Source organism: Scophthalmus maximus, chromosome 2 (genome assembly GCF_022379125.1).
Source record: "Scophthalmus maximus strain ysfricsl-2021 chromosome 2, ASM2237912v1, whole genome shotgun sequence".
NCBI classification, from domain to species: Eukaryota; Metazoa; Chordata; class Actinopteri; order Pleuronectiformes; family Scophthalmidae; genus Scophthalmus; species Scophthalmus maximus.
This window is the reverse complement of record NC_061516.1, coordinates 29,931,318-29,948,987: the sequence shown is the minus strand read 5'-3', so window position 1 is coordinate 29,948,987 and position 17,670 is coordinate 29,931,318. Positions and strand designations below refer to the sequence as shown.

Genomic DNA, 17,670 nt, shown 5'->3' with positions numbered 1-17,670 from the left:
GGGATTTATTGAAAGCCCATCATCATAAAAGACAATTTTCCCTATCTATGCTCCAGCTACGACACAGCAATTAGACTCAATCAGTGTCAGGTACATTAAACATAAAAGGTTTGTGTTTTATTTGTGTTATTTCACTTTCTGAGCTCAGTCATATAGCGTCAAATAAAATAAAAGACTATCATTATGTATTCATACAGAACTATATTGTACTGTATGAGTCTTACTTTACATATACCCTCGAGAAAATGTATACAACAGATTCACAAAACTGAGTGAAAGTGATCCCAACTCAAAAGTTCACGACCTGGCTATTTTCTGACAATATGGATCAGAGCAGAGAAGGTCAACTTCCATATTCATATCATCAAACCGTTCAATGCCATCACAGGATGTTTATATCCAATGCATCTGTAAATTTCATTGTAAGTGCTTTTAATCAAGTTAGTCATGGTTGTTATGGTTATGTTAGTTAACTTGGTTATCTCATGGTCCTGGGGGTAAATAATTAAAATGGCAGTGTCCAAGACTGGGATACAATTTTTGTAAACACAGTAAAAGTAAAACATGGTAATTGTTAGGGGATTTAGCATGTTATTAAAACTACACCAGCACTTTCCCTACTCATTCTTCAAAACTCTATGTTGGGTCTCAGCTCCCGTTCATTTTACCCAGTGGGAGCTGCATGCAGAGTGTAATTGCTATATAAATGCTAGATGAATAAAGTTTTATTGTGATTATGATTTCAAGACTAAGCAGGTTTACGCAAATTACCCAGATGATGTGAGCAAAGAAATGTGATTGGTGTCCAGACCATTTAACCAATCAGGACGCCTTACTCCAAGTTCATCTGATCAGACCCCTGTCACATCACCGATTATTCCCATAATCAAAGCCTTGCCATATTATTCATATCCCCTATTTCGAGGGGAGGAAATATAGGAAGAAACAACATCCAAACATAATGAAATTTGAGAAGCGCAAGCAAAATTTGCAAAACAGCAAATATATCTTTCCCAAAAGGCACCGATGTGAAGACTAAAGTGTAAGCAACAGCACCTTCTGCATCTGTAAAATGTATTTAGAGCTGTTTGATAAACAGTCATTTGTGTTTTTAGTTTCTAAACTCACTTCTTGTAGTGTCGAGCTTACTGGTGGAAATCAGACGGTGTGGACAAATCGGGAGGAAGTGAATGATCTAAACCAATTTTCTTCACTTTTGTCTTCAAGCAGAAAAAATGCATTCTTGGTCAATAAATGTTAAACCAGCCCAGAGCGTTCAGGATTGCTTTGATTTCCAACATTTGGCGAACAAAATAAATGTCAAGACTATCAAACGGGCTGCGGAATGGACTCTGGAGGCAAAGATGACCCAAAACAATCCAAACAAAACTCTCAAACATCTTGGAGACGGAGCAAGAAGGAGAAATCCATCATGCATAATACACAGGGAAACAAATGCTTTGCACAAGTTAAACACCACACGTGTGCTCACAGCGTGGAAACCTCTCATTAAGCCCATAATTAATGGAATAATATTTTCAGCACAGAGTGCACATTCTCACGTGTAACACGCATCATATTCACCTTGTAAAACATCATGCGTGTCAAAATACTGACACACTCAGTCTGCAGCGATTGCTCTGCTGAGAGGAATTAGTCCATTTATGGCATCTGTAGCTCCCCACAGGGTTTTACCACGGAGACTCATTAAAATGATGATACACACCTCAACACACACTTAACATACAAAACTTCGACAAATTAGAATGAACGAACCGCAACAGATGCGCACACACACTCACACCCAAGGATATTGGTGGGCGTGTCACAAACACAAGAGTTCTGTAGCTTTGTTCTTCTCTTTTCTCTCAACCTTCTGTGTTCAGCCAAACTTTAAATTGCGTGCAAAGCGTGTGTGCATATTCACTTGTGTGTGTACACTCCCTGTGAACTCTGCAACAGTGATGACGATTAAAAGTAGAGTATCTAGTAACCAAAGCCTCATTGATAAACAGTCAATAGCAGTGATCGACAGTACAACGCTCCAGTGTTCACACACGAGGACGAACCAAAGACTTGACTCACACATAATTTCACACCGACGCCAATATGTGTTACTCCTTATTGCTTTTACTGCTGCACTCACAGAGTCTGTGTGTGGCAGTGATCACTCTTTTACAAGGTCTGACAGCAAGTCAATGAGCTGCACAAGCTGAAGGAAAGGTCACACGACATGCATGCATAAGACACACAAACACACACACTATCACTTTTTAAAGAGCATGTTTAAAAACACAATATGCAATTAAACATTTAGCTCCTAACTGCTGACCACAGTGTGTGTGCGCTTTGTGCTTAAATGACCCCTGCACTGATGAATGTACACGACCGTCATGTAGCTTTGAACAGAGAGTGACAGAGACAGATAGCTGACACTGTAAAGCACACAGAGAGAGAGAGAGAGAGAGAGAGAGAGACAGAGAGAGAGAGAGAGACAGAGAGAGAGAGAGAGAGACAGAGAGAGAGACAGAGAGAGAGAGAGAGAGAGAGAGACAGAGACAGAGACAGAGAGAGAGAGAGAGAGAGACAGAGAGAGAGAGAGATAGAGACAGAGAGAGAGAATAAATGTGTGTGTTAGTGAAACAAAATGCATTTCGAACTGCTCATGAGTAGTAGTAGTAGTAGTAGTAGTAGTAGTAGTAGTAGTAGTGGTGGTGGTGGGGGGGGGTGGAGATGGATGTAAAGGGAGAAGCAGATGAAAGATTGGTGGATCGATCAAATGAGGAAAGAGACGAGGAATCAAAGCGTTCTGTTGGAGAGGAACGACAGGACAAAGACGTATGGCATGAAATAGTGGATTAGATAAAGTCATCTGGGAGGGGAAGAATGGAGGAATTTAATGAAGGAGGGACTGTCACTCTCCCTGGTTTCTCTCTCTGTCCACGCACTTCAGCTTAAAAACATTTGCAACCTTTAAGTAAGATGTCAGAATTCAAATTCGTCCATCACCCTCCTCCCTCACCTTCTTCTTGATCTTACAGATCCGACAATCAACTAGAAACTGCTAGTACCTTTAATGCCTATGTCTGTAACACCTTTGAAATTTTCGGGGGGGGGAATTTTCGGAACACATTAGGTCTGGAAGTGTGGTTGCTGCTGACCACTGCATCTAACATGGCCAGAGATGTGTCAAATCCTTATTTCCAGGGGGTTGACTGTAACAAGGAGAGCAGACTCTTAAGATGACTCAGGAGCTTTAGAAACATATGGGCTGTCCCTGATATAAGGTTAAAATGGGATACTTGTGAGCTTATTGTGCTGACCAAGGTTTGCAGAACTCTGTGCGACGCCATTTAGTCTGCAAGAAACTGCAGTGGCAACTGTCCGCAGAAAACAGGGCGCTGTCCCGTACATGTAGCCGTCGCTGTATGTTAGCCAAGCCAGAACACAGGGTCTTTCCCTTGTGCTCTCTCTGTATTATGGAACTCAATATCTCATTTAGAACCTTGAAGATTTGTTTTTATAATCACGTCTAAGACTTTTTTTTGCTCTCATTGTTTTGAGCATGAGCATTGTGCCAATACTCTGTTGTATTTGTTGGTGATATCCCGAGGAGATGTGGGCATATTTTGATGATTGATAACAGATAAAATGACCTTGATCAAAATAGTATGCTTCCATAACAGCACATTTTGTCCATCTCTGCCTGCTAATGTTGCAGATCCTCTCATTGGAGACAGCTGGGTTTGACAGTGCAGCATCCTTAGCCAGTGAAATCAAGTGTGTGAGAAAGTGAAATATTATTTGGGCGCAGCTGTGAGTGACTCTGACATGAAAAAACACACGGACTGAATAAGATCCGACCTCAATTAGCACAGTTCACAAGCACCCGGCAAACAGCTTCTCCTTTTTCAAACCGAGTCGAGCGTCACTTTGTCCTGTTAAAATGATAAGAGTATGTTGTATCCGGCATCACTAATTAATGTTAATTCTATTATTAATTTGATGAGAAGCCAAAATTGAAATAATGCTCATTTTTCAGAACTACATTTTTATTTTCTTTCTTCCTTTTTTGAAGACATTATGTATCTCAGACGGCCTGTTATGCAGCCCCTCAGTGTAGCCTCTGACAAAGTAACAGAAGATAATTGATTGAAAATGGCAACTTCTCAAATCCAAACGCACTTGTTCAGGCCCAAATACAAAACAAGAGAGAGAAAAGATTACAACAGAACGTCTGGTTCTGGTAAATAATACACACAATTACCTGCTTCTTGTATGACACAATGGGGGATTAAATCTTTCAATCACAATCTTAAAAGTTTGAAAGAGCATATTAAAGAAATCTGATGCAAAGCTGTACGACAGAGCTTTGGTACAGAAATGTGGAGGCTACTTGTCTCTTGCAGTTTGCTTTCCTTACTGTCCTTTTGTTTGCATGAGCATTTTGTGAGTGCATAGTCATTTTCTGCTGCGACCGCACATCGTTTAATCTTTATCTTTTTGCCAGAGCAGGGTGATTCTTTGGGATTTATGTTTTACTGACTGTTGTAAGTGTAGACACATTACCAATGTGATTCCCCTTTTGGCTTTTAGAGCCTTGGTATCTTGGATTCAGCAATTTGTGATTAGCCTTGATGTGTCCGTACTGATGACTCGGTGCTATGTAAATCCATTACTATGATGGCCATGCAGAAACCCGGTTAAAGGACGCTTTTGGTGAAACTTTGTTCCCTCCCACTCTTATATCATAATATAACATGGAGTGACGTTTTTTTTTTCTCCCCACAATGAAGTTCTCCAAAGCACAAAAAAGCACAGTTCCACACAAGGTGCACAGCACAGTTTTGTTCTTTTCTGTGGGCCATGTTTCTGGTTATTCGGTGTGGAGCCTTGGCTTTATTTCAGGTTCTTAATACAGTTTCATTCTACAACGACAGGGACAGAAAGGAATCCTAGCAGATGAGTGCCGGCGCTAAGCACAAAAATCCTTTTGGTCTTGGGAGACAGAGTACAAGCAAACAAAAATCTAGTAGGAAAAGGAGAAGCATTCCTCAGGTTTTCAATTACACACAGAGCCCCCCAAAAAAACCTGTAAAATACAACCTTGCACACATTCAATGGTGAACAGACGTGCTGTCACCCTGCACTTTGGGTGAGGAGCAACAATTTTAATGAATCACTGCACGTCATGCAGGAAGCTTTCTGAACAGGACAGTCCCCTGCCACCTCCCTCAATGGCCCACATACACTAGTCAGAAAGAAGTGCATGCTGGGTCATGAAATAACCTGGGGCAGTTTGAATGGTGATCTATTCACCGCAGTTTTATATGCGGTGCGTGTCATGCAGCAGAGGAAATGAATCAGTCGTACAATCAATGGGACTGACCAGTTAAAGGGCTATGTCTGGTTGCGTGGGTGCATGCGTGGGTGTGTGTTGCAGCAGAGCTTCCAGCATTGCCAAGGGATGGGATGATTAAAACAGAATTTCACAAACTCTTAATTTACAGTAAAGCCCGAGTGAAAACTCAATAACAATACAAGGGGAAAGGAGTGTGAGCATCTTAATAGCCGGCACAGAATTTATAGCAAACGTCAGAAGAGCAGAACTAGCAGTCTGTGCCATGAAATAGAGGCTGATCATACAAACAGATTTATTTTTGTTTTTTATTTGTGTATAATACATTAGGGTATCACAATCCCAAAATGTAAGGCTGTTTAAAGGTGCTACACACAGCAACTTTAGAGGCAAACAATCACATTGCCAAGCAGTGATTACGTAACCAAAATCCGACAGTACATTTCACTTTACACTCGTCTATAAACATCACTGCTGCCTCCATCCTTCAACTGCAGCTCCCCTCTTTCCTTTCTTTCATTTATCGTCTCTCTTGTGGGGATTGCAGTTAATCTGGGGCCAAGATTTTCAGTAATCTGATCCAATTCCCTTTCACACTCGCAACACACACAACTCTCATCCGATCCATTGTTGATATAACCACAGAATGACACAAACACACTCGCACACTCACAAAAAGATCAGCTCCATTTCAGTGGTGCCACTTCTCTAATCCTTGTGCTGCGGTGCTCACCCACCCGAACACACAGTGCACACCAACGAGAAAAACAGACACACAGGCACAGACATATGCAGCCAAGAGCAAATGCACATATATCACATGAATGCTTACAGGCACAAAAAACTCATGATTAGGCTGTAATGAGCACAAGCGTGTGCACGCGTACGCACACACACACACACACACACACACACACACACACACACACACACACACACACACACACACACACACACACACACACACACACACACACACACACACACACACACACACACACACACACACACACACACACACACACACACACACACACACACACCATATGCACCAACACGTTCACACTCATCCCAGCTGTAATGGAAAGGAGCTTGAGCGGAATCCCTTCAACCACTATTTGCCAATTCATGTATTCATCCCTCCATTCCAGATTTCTCCAAGATTTAACTCTGGTCAATCACTCCCTTCTCTTTCAATCATACGCGGGTATATTCTCACTTCTACATTCTGCAATTAAGATTCAGTTCACCCCTCCCTCACGTTCTCCAGTTCTGTTTTTTCTACACTTGCAGATTCATGTTTATGCCAAATAATTTGCTGGAAATTGAGGACAACACATTTGGTCATCATATTTGATCCTTGTTTCCATCTCATGCAAGGGGTTCTACCAAAGAGTGTCTGGTATTTCTATATTTTGACTCATTACACCCACACTACGTGGTAGTGGGCAGGTGTATTGTTATCAGTGGTGTCTGTCCGTCTGAGGAATAACTCTGGCAGTTTTAATCCAATTTGATTAAATTTGCCAACTTGGTTAGGTTAAGACTTGGCTATGATTTTTTCTTCCCAAAGCTTTGGGAGACTAGGATACCAGGATTTCTATTAAAAATCAGCATTGAATAAACCAAAATCTCATGTGCCATATTGATTGGTTCAAGTGTGCGTGGCTTTTCACATCACATATTTAATGTTTCAGACATTGTGTTGTTAATTTTGGTGGAGTATTGTGTATCTGTCTGTAGCCATGGTGTAATGATATTTGAATTCTTGCTAACGCTCTTCATGCTGGTAAGGCTGTCTGAAAGTATCTAAACCCCAGCTTACATGCTAATGAAGAGGACAGGAGTGCACCAAAAATAAGAACACTCTTCAGAAAGTATAACTGGCACATGCTTAAGTTTTGATGAAGACAAAGAAAACATCCGTCTGAGCAGACTGTACTAGAGGAAAAGTCAGGGGATCACTTAAGTCAGTAGTACTCACCCTGTTTTTCAAAATGAATATCTGTACACAACTTCATGACAATTCATCCAAGTGGAGATATTTGAGTCGAGACCAACGTTGTGGATTGACCGAATGACCGACACACCCTGTCCAAAAGCTATGCACCTAGCATGGCTGATAAAAATCATGCAAAACACTATATGTATTTATTAAGAACCAGTGTTCAAGTCCCTAAAGTCACTCAAGTTACATATTCCGTCAGAATAAAACTATAGGCTATGTTTCCTTGTGTTTACCCATTGACTGAGAGGTCAGAGGTCAGACATAACTGACTCTATAGTGAAGACTTGGCTCTGACTCACTGGATGTAGTCTGTAGGGAATTAACCATTTTAACAACAGTGATTCCCACCCAAGTGCAAATGTTCCACCAGACCTAGTTTTCCTGACAGTGCTGCATCCTGGGCTTTGCATCGCCCAAGATGATTGTGATTGGTTTGAAGACACAAACGAGCCAGAGTGTATTCTTCTCCTGTAGCAGAATGATAATGGGTGCCACCAGACTATTCACCAGCGCTGACTCAGCGCTGTGTTGATAGGTCTGGCTATGTAAGCCTAGTGGAGACTTGATTGTTATATTCAAGGACACTAAAGCAGCCTGGATGAATGCCAACACAGCGGGTCTGAAACAGGTACTTTGCATCCTTTGTCATTAAACCACGATAATGCCAACCTCCTTCTGTAAACTTCTGTACTTCTTTGCAAAAATGGCAACTCCCATCAGACCAACCCTGCTCCCTCCCTCTGTTCACTGCTCCTCCATCCTTCCCTTTACTGGTCTCTTTCTGTTATTTTTCCCACTGCCATCTTTCTGTATGTGCCACTTGTCCTTTATTCCACTTTCATCCTTCTCTCCTTCATCTCCCTTTGTGGTTGAGGAGCATTCAGAAAATAAGTATTTTCAACTCAAATATGTAAGAAAATGTAATAAAAGAAAGTGTCTCGAGTGACTGAGGACTGAAAGGTCACAGACTGACAGATGGCAAGAGAGCGACGCATGGATGGGGCAGAGGGACAAAAGAAAAAAAAAGGTTGACAAGATGAGACAAGGTAGATGGTGGAGGAAGCAGATGAGGCTGGACAATGAGCGGAGACAGTAAGGGAACGAGATGCAGTGACAGACAAGAAGAAAGTTATCTAACTGAGCTCAAAGCTGAATCAAAGCCAGTAGATTTACAGCACCAGAACCTGACAGAGTGAGCTCGGGCAGCCTGGGATGAATAATGACTGAAATGTTTGATGTAAGTGTGATGAAATGAATGAGTTGCACACGTACTGTACATGATGAACACGACTCATCACTAAACTACAGCGAAGAGTTTGGAGAAGCACATGGGATATGTAACATAGCTGGCTTCTTCTATCTGTTAATGTTTTTTGTCATTCAGATTTGTGCTGTCCACCACATAAATGTTCATTGGGGCTTTATCTTTGTCTTTAAAACCTTTTGCCATTGCAGCCGTAATTATTAACCACCGTCACTACAAGGAATGCTCATCCTTAACGCACATATTTTATTTTATGACATCTATTTTATTCTTTGGTAAAGCTCTCCTAAAGCACCGGAATAGACCAACACATTGACTTCAGACTCTTGTTTAATATTTATTTGCTCATATGATGGATGGAAGGCTAAATGCCTGGATATTCTAATCCTAAATAATTACAATATCCATTCAATTCTGGATATTGTGTCTATATTTTTAATATGGCTGCGGCGGACATATTAATCATTGACAGAGCATCAGACAAAGTGTATATGGCCATTTGGATTATTTTTAGATTGCAGGGAGATTTGCGATAAACAATGTTGTTTTCTCAATCTGCATTATTTCTAGGCTTTCAAGTGGCAAGTCAAACAGTTCAGCCTGTGTGTAGCTGCGGCCTTCACTGTGATTTCACAGTAATGACATCACATCGATGATGATATTGACGCAAGAAAGAGAAAAATCAACCTGTTGATTGCTCTCACGTTACTGGCATAGTCTGTGAACTAAAAGGAAGCGGTGGGGCCATCAGCCAGCACTGTAATGGGAGTTAGTGTGGAAGCGATGCAGCCATTAAGTGCACACACATACACACAGGAGAGAGAGAGGAAAGGCAATACAGACAGATATTAAATCAATACGACCACAGAAGTCACCTAACAGGAATTTACAGTCCATGTGTGGACACAACATTGTGGGCCCATAAAATATTATGTTTACTATCAATTCATTTTTTTTTTTAAGTCATCGAAATGCAAAGTGCAGCCATAACTTCAGATGTACTGAAGGGACGGAGACGGAAGGAGAGACTCATCCCAAAATAACACGGCACAGTTCAGAGAATGTTTCTGTGGGATGGTTCGCTGTCAGCAGCGCAACCCAAGCTGTCACATTTTATGACACCATAAAAAAACACCCATACAGTCAGAGTGTGGTTGGTTTTCACTTTTGCCACAGTTTTTCTGTACTTTCCCTTAACCTCCTTGGTCTCGTAACATTTACCTGTCCCCCTGTGTGTCTCGTCTTTTTTGCCTTCAAATGTCTTGGTTTGTTTGAAACATAGTTTCAACTTTGGACTTTTATGAAATGCCACTGACAGCCCACTTCAACATGTTAAAATTGTATAAAAAAAAATTTAAATATATATTTTTCGTTGGAAACATCAACTCAAAATTGAATTACTGGGGGGGTGAAGAATAATCCACTTATTTCATGGACTTTCTACGTACAAGACAAACAGGTTAGTATGCGTTTGTCAAAACTGTAGTATTATTTTGAAGAATTATAAACAGTACTATTACAAGTAAACCAAATCACAGAGACAACTACAAAAGGAACACATATGACAGTGTTAAGGCTTTTCAAAACTTCTTGCTCATCTCTTTCTGACTCCTGCAATAAATGAGTCCATAATGTTTTATAAGTGTCTATCTGATTATCTGCCCCATTACTGCACATATCTTCTCTCCGTCGCCTCTAATATCTCTCAATCTACTCCTCTTCCCACCGCTCAATCTTCCACTTCTTCAGTTTCTAATGGGTTGTCACTTTCATGCTGGTATGACCAGTTTTCCTGAGTTACACTATGCCCCAGCAGTGTAAGGTTAAAAGTACATTTATTATAGAAATCAAAACAAAACATCAATCTTTTACCCATTTTACTTCACGAATGAAGGACCAGGTGACCAGACATACCCTTTAACTAAGGCTTACAAGCACTTTCTACAAGTTTGGGAGGACGTTTCCTGCATAATTGTTCCTGAAATGTTATCTGAATTTCATCAAAGTCACAACATTGCACAAAGTCAATGTGCATTATCTAGTAACACAAACATTCTAATCTCTTGTGACTTTACTGAAGAAATCTACATTAAACATTTAGAGTGCTGGTGGGAAAAGTAAGCGAACCCTTGGATTTAATTACTGCCGCAATAACCTCAAACAAGATCTTCCAGTAACTGTGGATCAAACCTGCACAGTCGTCTCAATGCGTCTTTGGTAAACTACAAGACTGCAATGATATTCCAGTCTTTTGCTCGTAAGTCTGAGATCTGTTTGGAAGGCATGGTTCAAATTAGCAGATGCTTCTTTGGAACGGCAAACTCACAATGTTTGCGTATTTGTATTAGTCAAATTAGCTCGGACCCACAATCCAGTCTTAATTACTTTGCTTATTCCCCAATCCAATTCACTCTTGCTGTCGTTTGCCAAGGGGGTTTCACCCTGATGATGTTCTGATGTGTTTACGTAGATTTTCATACCAACACTGTGAATGTTTGAATGATATATTCAATATGAACCATTATAGCAAAACTGTTGTGTGCTATTAGTTGACAGATTGGGTTTGCGCACAATTGTAACTTTGATTAAGATTGGACCATATTTAAAGTCAAATTCCTTTTCTTGCCACTGTAACCACACTAGAATTGAAAAAATTCAACAAAAATCTTGCCCCATTTTTTTCCTTTACAGACAGATGTCATTCACAGCAGACATTTAAAACAAGTTGTGGCACCAGACTAACTACAGTAATTATTACACTGGGTATGGTTCTGTTCTCATTGAGCAAAGCAGTGAGACCGCTTGCATAATGTAATGGACCTCGAGCCATCATTTGTTGTTAATGATACTTCTTTGAGTTGTGACATGCCAAACTGTCTGCTGTGAAAAGATACTATTAGTTAACATTGATATCTCCCTGTTATGTTGTGCCCCAACAACCCGTGTCAACAGAGTAGATAAATATATAGAAAATTAGATACGATTTCAGTGCATCGTTGAATATAGTAAAGTTCACATTGGAGAATCCAGATTTTGTTGAGATTAAGCAAAAATGAAGGCATTGAGACTAGAGCCGGAAAATGTTAACTTTTCCCCCCATAAAGTGTCAAGTGTGTTGTGAATTCAAATCATACATACTGCCAGTCAAAATGTCAACACAGTCTCTCTCCAAGTCTCGCGCTACCCCTCATCTCACTGCACTCACTTTTCTCATAACCCTCTTCCCACATCTTACCTATACCCTGGTACATTTTGAGGCTTCCCTCTCTCTTTCTCCACCACTCCTCCCTGATCCAACATCGCTTATACTCCACTCATCCCTCTTCGCAAATCTTTCTTAATATCGGGCATTATTCCTCATATTTTTGGCAAGTGAGTCAGTGATGCCTTCCCCTTCTCCACCACTTTGCCTTTATTTCTCTCACTCAGTCTCCTCTGTCCCTCACCCTGCCCTCATTCCCCCTTCGCTCTGTCAGCAGCTAATGGAAGTATAATGAGCTTGTTGTGTGACATGATGAGGAGTGAATACAGCTGCCTGATGATCGAAGAGCACCGAACAACAGACACAACTGGACAAAGGCAAGCGCACACACACACACACACACACACACACACACACACACACACACACACACACACACACACACACACACACACACACACACACACACACACACACACACACACACACACACACACACACACACACACACACACACACCCATACACAAATGTAAGTACTGACAACACACACAGACACAAACAAAGGTTATCGTTTAACCATGCAGAGAGGTTCATCTGCCGAATCACAGACTAACACATTTTCATTTATTCTCAGTGGAGATACACAATAAGTAACTTGGACACAAGATCTGGCTAAATGCTTTTTCTGCCTCTTCTGCTCTCGCCATGGCTTCCTCACCAATGCCTCTCCCTCCATCTCACTCCTGGCTTGCTCACTCCCCTACCCTCCTTTTTCTCCTTCCCTCACTCCCTCCTTCTAACTCCTTCCAGAAGGTAGTGAGGGCAGAAAGGGGTTTTTCTACTTCACAGGACTGCAGTTGTGTGCATACGTCTGCACACTGCTTAGTGTGTGTGTGTGTGTGTGTGTGTGTGTGTGTGTGTGTGTTAAACTAAAGAGATTTGGCTGTACCCTGTGCGACGACACCCACACTGCAGTGTTTGACACAGCCGGAGGGAGTGAGGAACTGGAGAGAGAGAAAGGAGGAGACACGAGGGGAAGTAGAGACGACAACAGTGGCAAAAAAAATATGAGGAGGAGGAATGAATCTGTTTGCTTGTGTGTTTATTCCTAATTATGCATGTGTGAGGCGTATGTGTCTTGTATCAATCCAATCCATTGTGTCATTCCATGACTATGTATATGTATAAAATGTATTCCGCTCATTCGTATGTCGCATTTCCTACTCTGAATGCATGCTTTGTGCGCCACAACTAAATATACATCCACGTAGCTGCTTTTTGTTTACCTGGCAGTGTTTATACATGTTATTAGTCGAATAAACTCAGACTGAAGTTGAAACGTATTGTCATGGCCACAGACACACAAATAGGAAGGTAAATTAACACTAGAGATGTTCCCATGCTATTTATCCCTTACCTATTCCGATAGCTGGACTTCCGCTACCGATCCGATACCAGTGCATTTAAAAAATATAACTTATAAAACATATTTTAACAGCTGTATGCTACTAACCCTTACCCAATCATTGTTATTTGTGGGAATTTCCAGAGTGAAATATATTTAATTTCACATTTTCACTAGCTCTGGCTAAATGCTACACTAGAGGAATTCACTTCTTCACCGCTGTAGAATCAGTACTTGCGAGTCGCAGTACAGTCAACACAATTTTCAATACTGGCAGAAAAAGGCTCCTAGCAGCTGAATGCCAACAAGTTAAATATGTATTGTAGTTATGTGACTGAGGAACTTGCATCTTAACATCATTAAAATATTTTCAGATATCAATATGTAGATATTGCTTATACAATATTTGCATTAATGCAAATACCTGAATTCCACTAATCCATTATCCTTGACAGAATTCTAATGATTATTATTATTTAAATTACAATTTGCTCTGTCATTAGTGTAAGAAATATATTTTCTGTAAATCAATAACCCTATTGTAATCACAATGTATTCCACTGAAAGTCGATAAAATAGTTCAGAATTTAAATCCAGTGTGCAGTATTTAATCTGTTTTACCCCATTTCACACAAATTCGTCAGGAAGCGCATCTAATCAACTACCACACACAAATACACGCTCCATGACACTATACAGAACACATTTGCTTGTGTAATGTGTTAATTGGTTCTCCACACTCAATTTCCATTACAATATATATATAGCTTGTTCCTGAAAAATGTAGCTTCAGCTCTGCACCAGAAAACCATCTAAACAAAGAGTGTAAAGAGCAAAACAGAGACGAAAAACAAAGGATATTTGGATGGGAAGGATGGAGCATTGATTGTGTATTGTGTGTGCCGACACAGACACACTGCCTGTGACAGTCCGACAGAGAATTGGAAAGAAAGGGCAGACAGAAAAAGTCACAGAAAAACAGAAATGGAGTGGAAGGTCTGGAACGTGTAGAAATAGGCATAATCTGAAAAAAGTAGAGAGGTGGGTAAGAGAAAGTGAAAAGGAGAAGGATAAGTGAGGAGAGAAGAAGTCGACTGTAATCTTGTTCACATTATACCATGTGCATAAGCAGCAAGTCACGCAAAAGAGGGGAAAGCGCTGATGCCAGTGAGTCTGTTGAGTGCACGTCTGTGTATGCGTGTCCACTCCGGTTTCATTAACAGCTCTTTGCTTTCTTATACAAGTGAAATGAGGGGATGAGGGAGGAGAGGGGGAGCTGGGTGTCTCCCATTCTGAAATGCAATGTTAAGTGAAGCAATTCTGCCTCCAAAGCTGCAACCAAAATGGCCAACAGAGTTGACAGAATATTCATCAGTGCTCGTGCTTTGTGAGAGAGAACAGACACAGCGCTCCTGCGTACGGCTTATTTTTCGTCAAAAGGCTCTAGAAACGTTTCCTTTCTTTTCAAATGATCCCCAAGGGCAAATTCTCCTGCTTCCATTTTCTCATCATGTGCATGCAGCAGCACATTGTGGCTACAGTGCCACATTAGATTTGTTTGGAGAACGCGTTCCTCGTGTTTTCTTTCAGTCCTCGCAGGGCAGAGCAGGCAAAAAGCAGTTGTGCAATACAGAGGACCCATTTAGATATACTGTACATCATTAGCAAGCTAAAAAATTATAATAAACTAGTGAAAACCCATCAGTTTTGCAAAATGAGGCCTGATGGGGAATCAGCACCCCAATGTGACACTGATGATTTCATTACAAGCTAAAGTGTAATTTACAAGCTTCTGCCAAAAGTGGCCAAGCACACCTGTCAACAGTCAGGGACTAATGTCTTTTTAGCAAAAACCGTCACTCACTCATTCAATTTGAAATCAACAGAACTGACGGGAGGGAGCCTGACCACTGAGTTTAATGTCAAACTGTGGGTCACTGTGCTCGATAAACAAGGCGTTTGTGTCACAATATCACAGAGTTCAGTAAAGCATGGTAGCGAAAGGGCCAGCTCATTGTGCTTATCTGACAAAAAATAAATCAATCTAGACTACAACCATACAAGAGCAAACATAAAAATGGATTTACCACCAGCAATACATGGTTTTACACTCAAATACATTTAAAAAATAAAGAATACTTGCCCTTATAACAAGAGGTCAAAGTGTTTATCTGCAGTAGCCAACGATCAATGTTTTTGGCAGTTATTTTACAGTAATAAACTGAAGCCTCTTTTACACAGCCTGTTAAAGGTGGAAATGTTGCACCTTTATTCCCTCGCTGTTCTGTATTAAAAGGTACAAACACAGACCTGGGGGGGGGGGGGGGTGTTCTGCCATTATACTGGCAGCAGCGGTGGTCAAGGAACCGGATCAATGTGAGAGCTGTCATAGAGGGACAGCACACTGATGTTGTTGTGTTCCACGTCTGGCCTCAGATTCGCAATCTAAAAATCACACACCGGGGCGGATTCACGCTGGCTTGGTTTGCTTCAGTGTAAACAAGCAAATGAAGCATAACAGCGATATCAGGATCTCGGTATAAAAAGGGGTTTGATAATGAACAGTTATGTGGCAAGATTTAAAATAACAGTTTTGAATTTTTATCCTCTGATTAGCAGGGGGGGACTTCCATATTCACTCACTCCAACTTGTTTCCACATTTATTTGACCCATGATTACCATCCCATTCATTTTTTCCTTCCCAGTGTTCTGTTTGAGTGTAATTTAGAAAATATTATCCAGTATATGTCCATTTGGTACCTGATGTGTTTAAGTTCTTTTGATGGTCATTTTGCAGGTGAGGGGTTTGATCTAACCTGCATAAATGAACTGTCTCCATTTCTTTAGTCATAATTTTGAGTGACTATGCTCCACTGTTTTGATACAATGCGAAGATCTGACGTTTTTATAAGTATAATCAAAATATAACCATTACCTAAAGAGCTCCTCCATGCAGTTTGAGTACAGTTATGCTGCTTCTGTACCAAGCAGTTCTTTGACTATTTATTATTCATAAGAATGCACTTTTAACTGTTATTACTGCACATTGTGATACAAAGAGTGCAAAAGCTTCCTTCCTGCTCTCTCACCATCTTTCACTCCATTCTTCCACCTTTCCCTTGGCTCTAATTTCAGAAAGCACAGTTGGCTTGAGTTTCCCCCCAGCTGGCAGAAAGAATCAATACCTCCCTCATCTCTCCTCATTCCCTTGTTTCCTTTTGTGTCAGTCCCTGCATCCTTTGAACACCACACCTTTTCTCTGTATACTCTTTGGATTGTTCCGTTTCCTTCCTTGCATCCCCCTCCGTCCACTTCCCTCATTTTACCTTGTACTTTACTGTCTGGTGCTTTCTCACCCTCCATCTGTCCCTCCCTCCCTCTCACCATCTTTGTCTCCCTTCTCGACAGTCTCAGATCGCTGACTTTCCGGTCACTTTCCTGAGGGATTCTGTTCCAAAAAGACTGATGTGCTCCCTTTAAACCCGAACAGATACTCCCATTCACACCCCTGTTAATAATCAGCAATAAAAATGCACTCTCCATTTCAATAAGACACTAAGTGTGGCACGGTATACTGAAATAAGAAAGGTATTTTGATATACTGCCACACATACAATACCACAATTTAGTCTTACAGGTCCTTTAAGAAGAAGTGTTTTAATAAATCACGTTAATTAGTGTGCGATGTGCCATGCTGTGGTGCCACCGCCTGCAGGAATAGTGGGCGTGCCAACCATTTTTATCTTTCGTGGTGATAAAACAATGGCTCTAAACAAAAGTGCTCTTGCCGTGCTTCCAAGGTTTGTCAACAATAATATAGCTACAGTGAGGGCACGTCCATGGAGAACACAAAGTCTGCCTGCAAAAATTGTTTGAAACCTACGCAGACCCAGAGAGGCAACATGTCGAACATTGCAAAGTATCTTGCTGACAGACATGCCGAGCCAACCTGTTTAAGGAATTTTTACGTGTGACAGGTAAGTGAATGTGATGACATCATGACATCATGCCCATGCCCTAAAGTATACAGATATACAAATAAACTTTTTGCATCAGTTTGATTTAAAAAAAAAATGTCATGATGGTATCATGTCAAAACCACACTTACTTTGTGCTTTGATTTCATACTGTACATACTATACAGGCAGCAACACAAGGCATGAGGATTCTCCAGGCATAAGGATACAAGTCAAGGATACTTAGAATAGCACCCATCCAATCACAAGAGCCAATGTCACCCTGACACACAGGACACATGCACCACTTTGTGCACCCTACATTACAGACACCAAAGGTGAACCAGTCTTTCCCTTGTGCAGACAATGGACCTGACCAAAGATACACAGGGATACTGACTAAGCAAACAAAAATGGAGGGGTAAAATGAAAAGCAAAAGCACAGAGATAAAATGAAATGGAAAGAAAAGACT

General features: G+C 40.9%; 1 protein-coding gene across 2 annotated transcripts in view; it reads right to left on the bottom strand.

Annotated features, from left to right (window-relative positions):
- The window catches only part of pcxb (pyruvate carboxylase b), a 249,637-nt gene that overhangs the window by 198,105 nt on the left and 33,862 nt on the right, over positions 1-17,670 (bottom strand). The gene's annotated exons all lie outside the window — the stretch shown is intronic.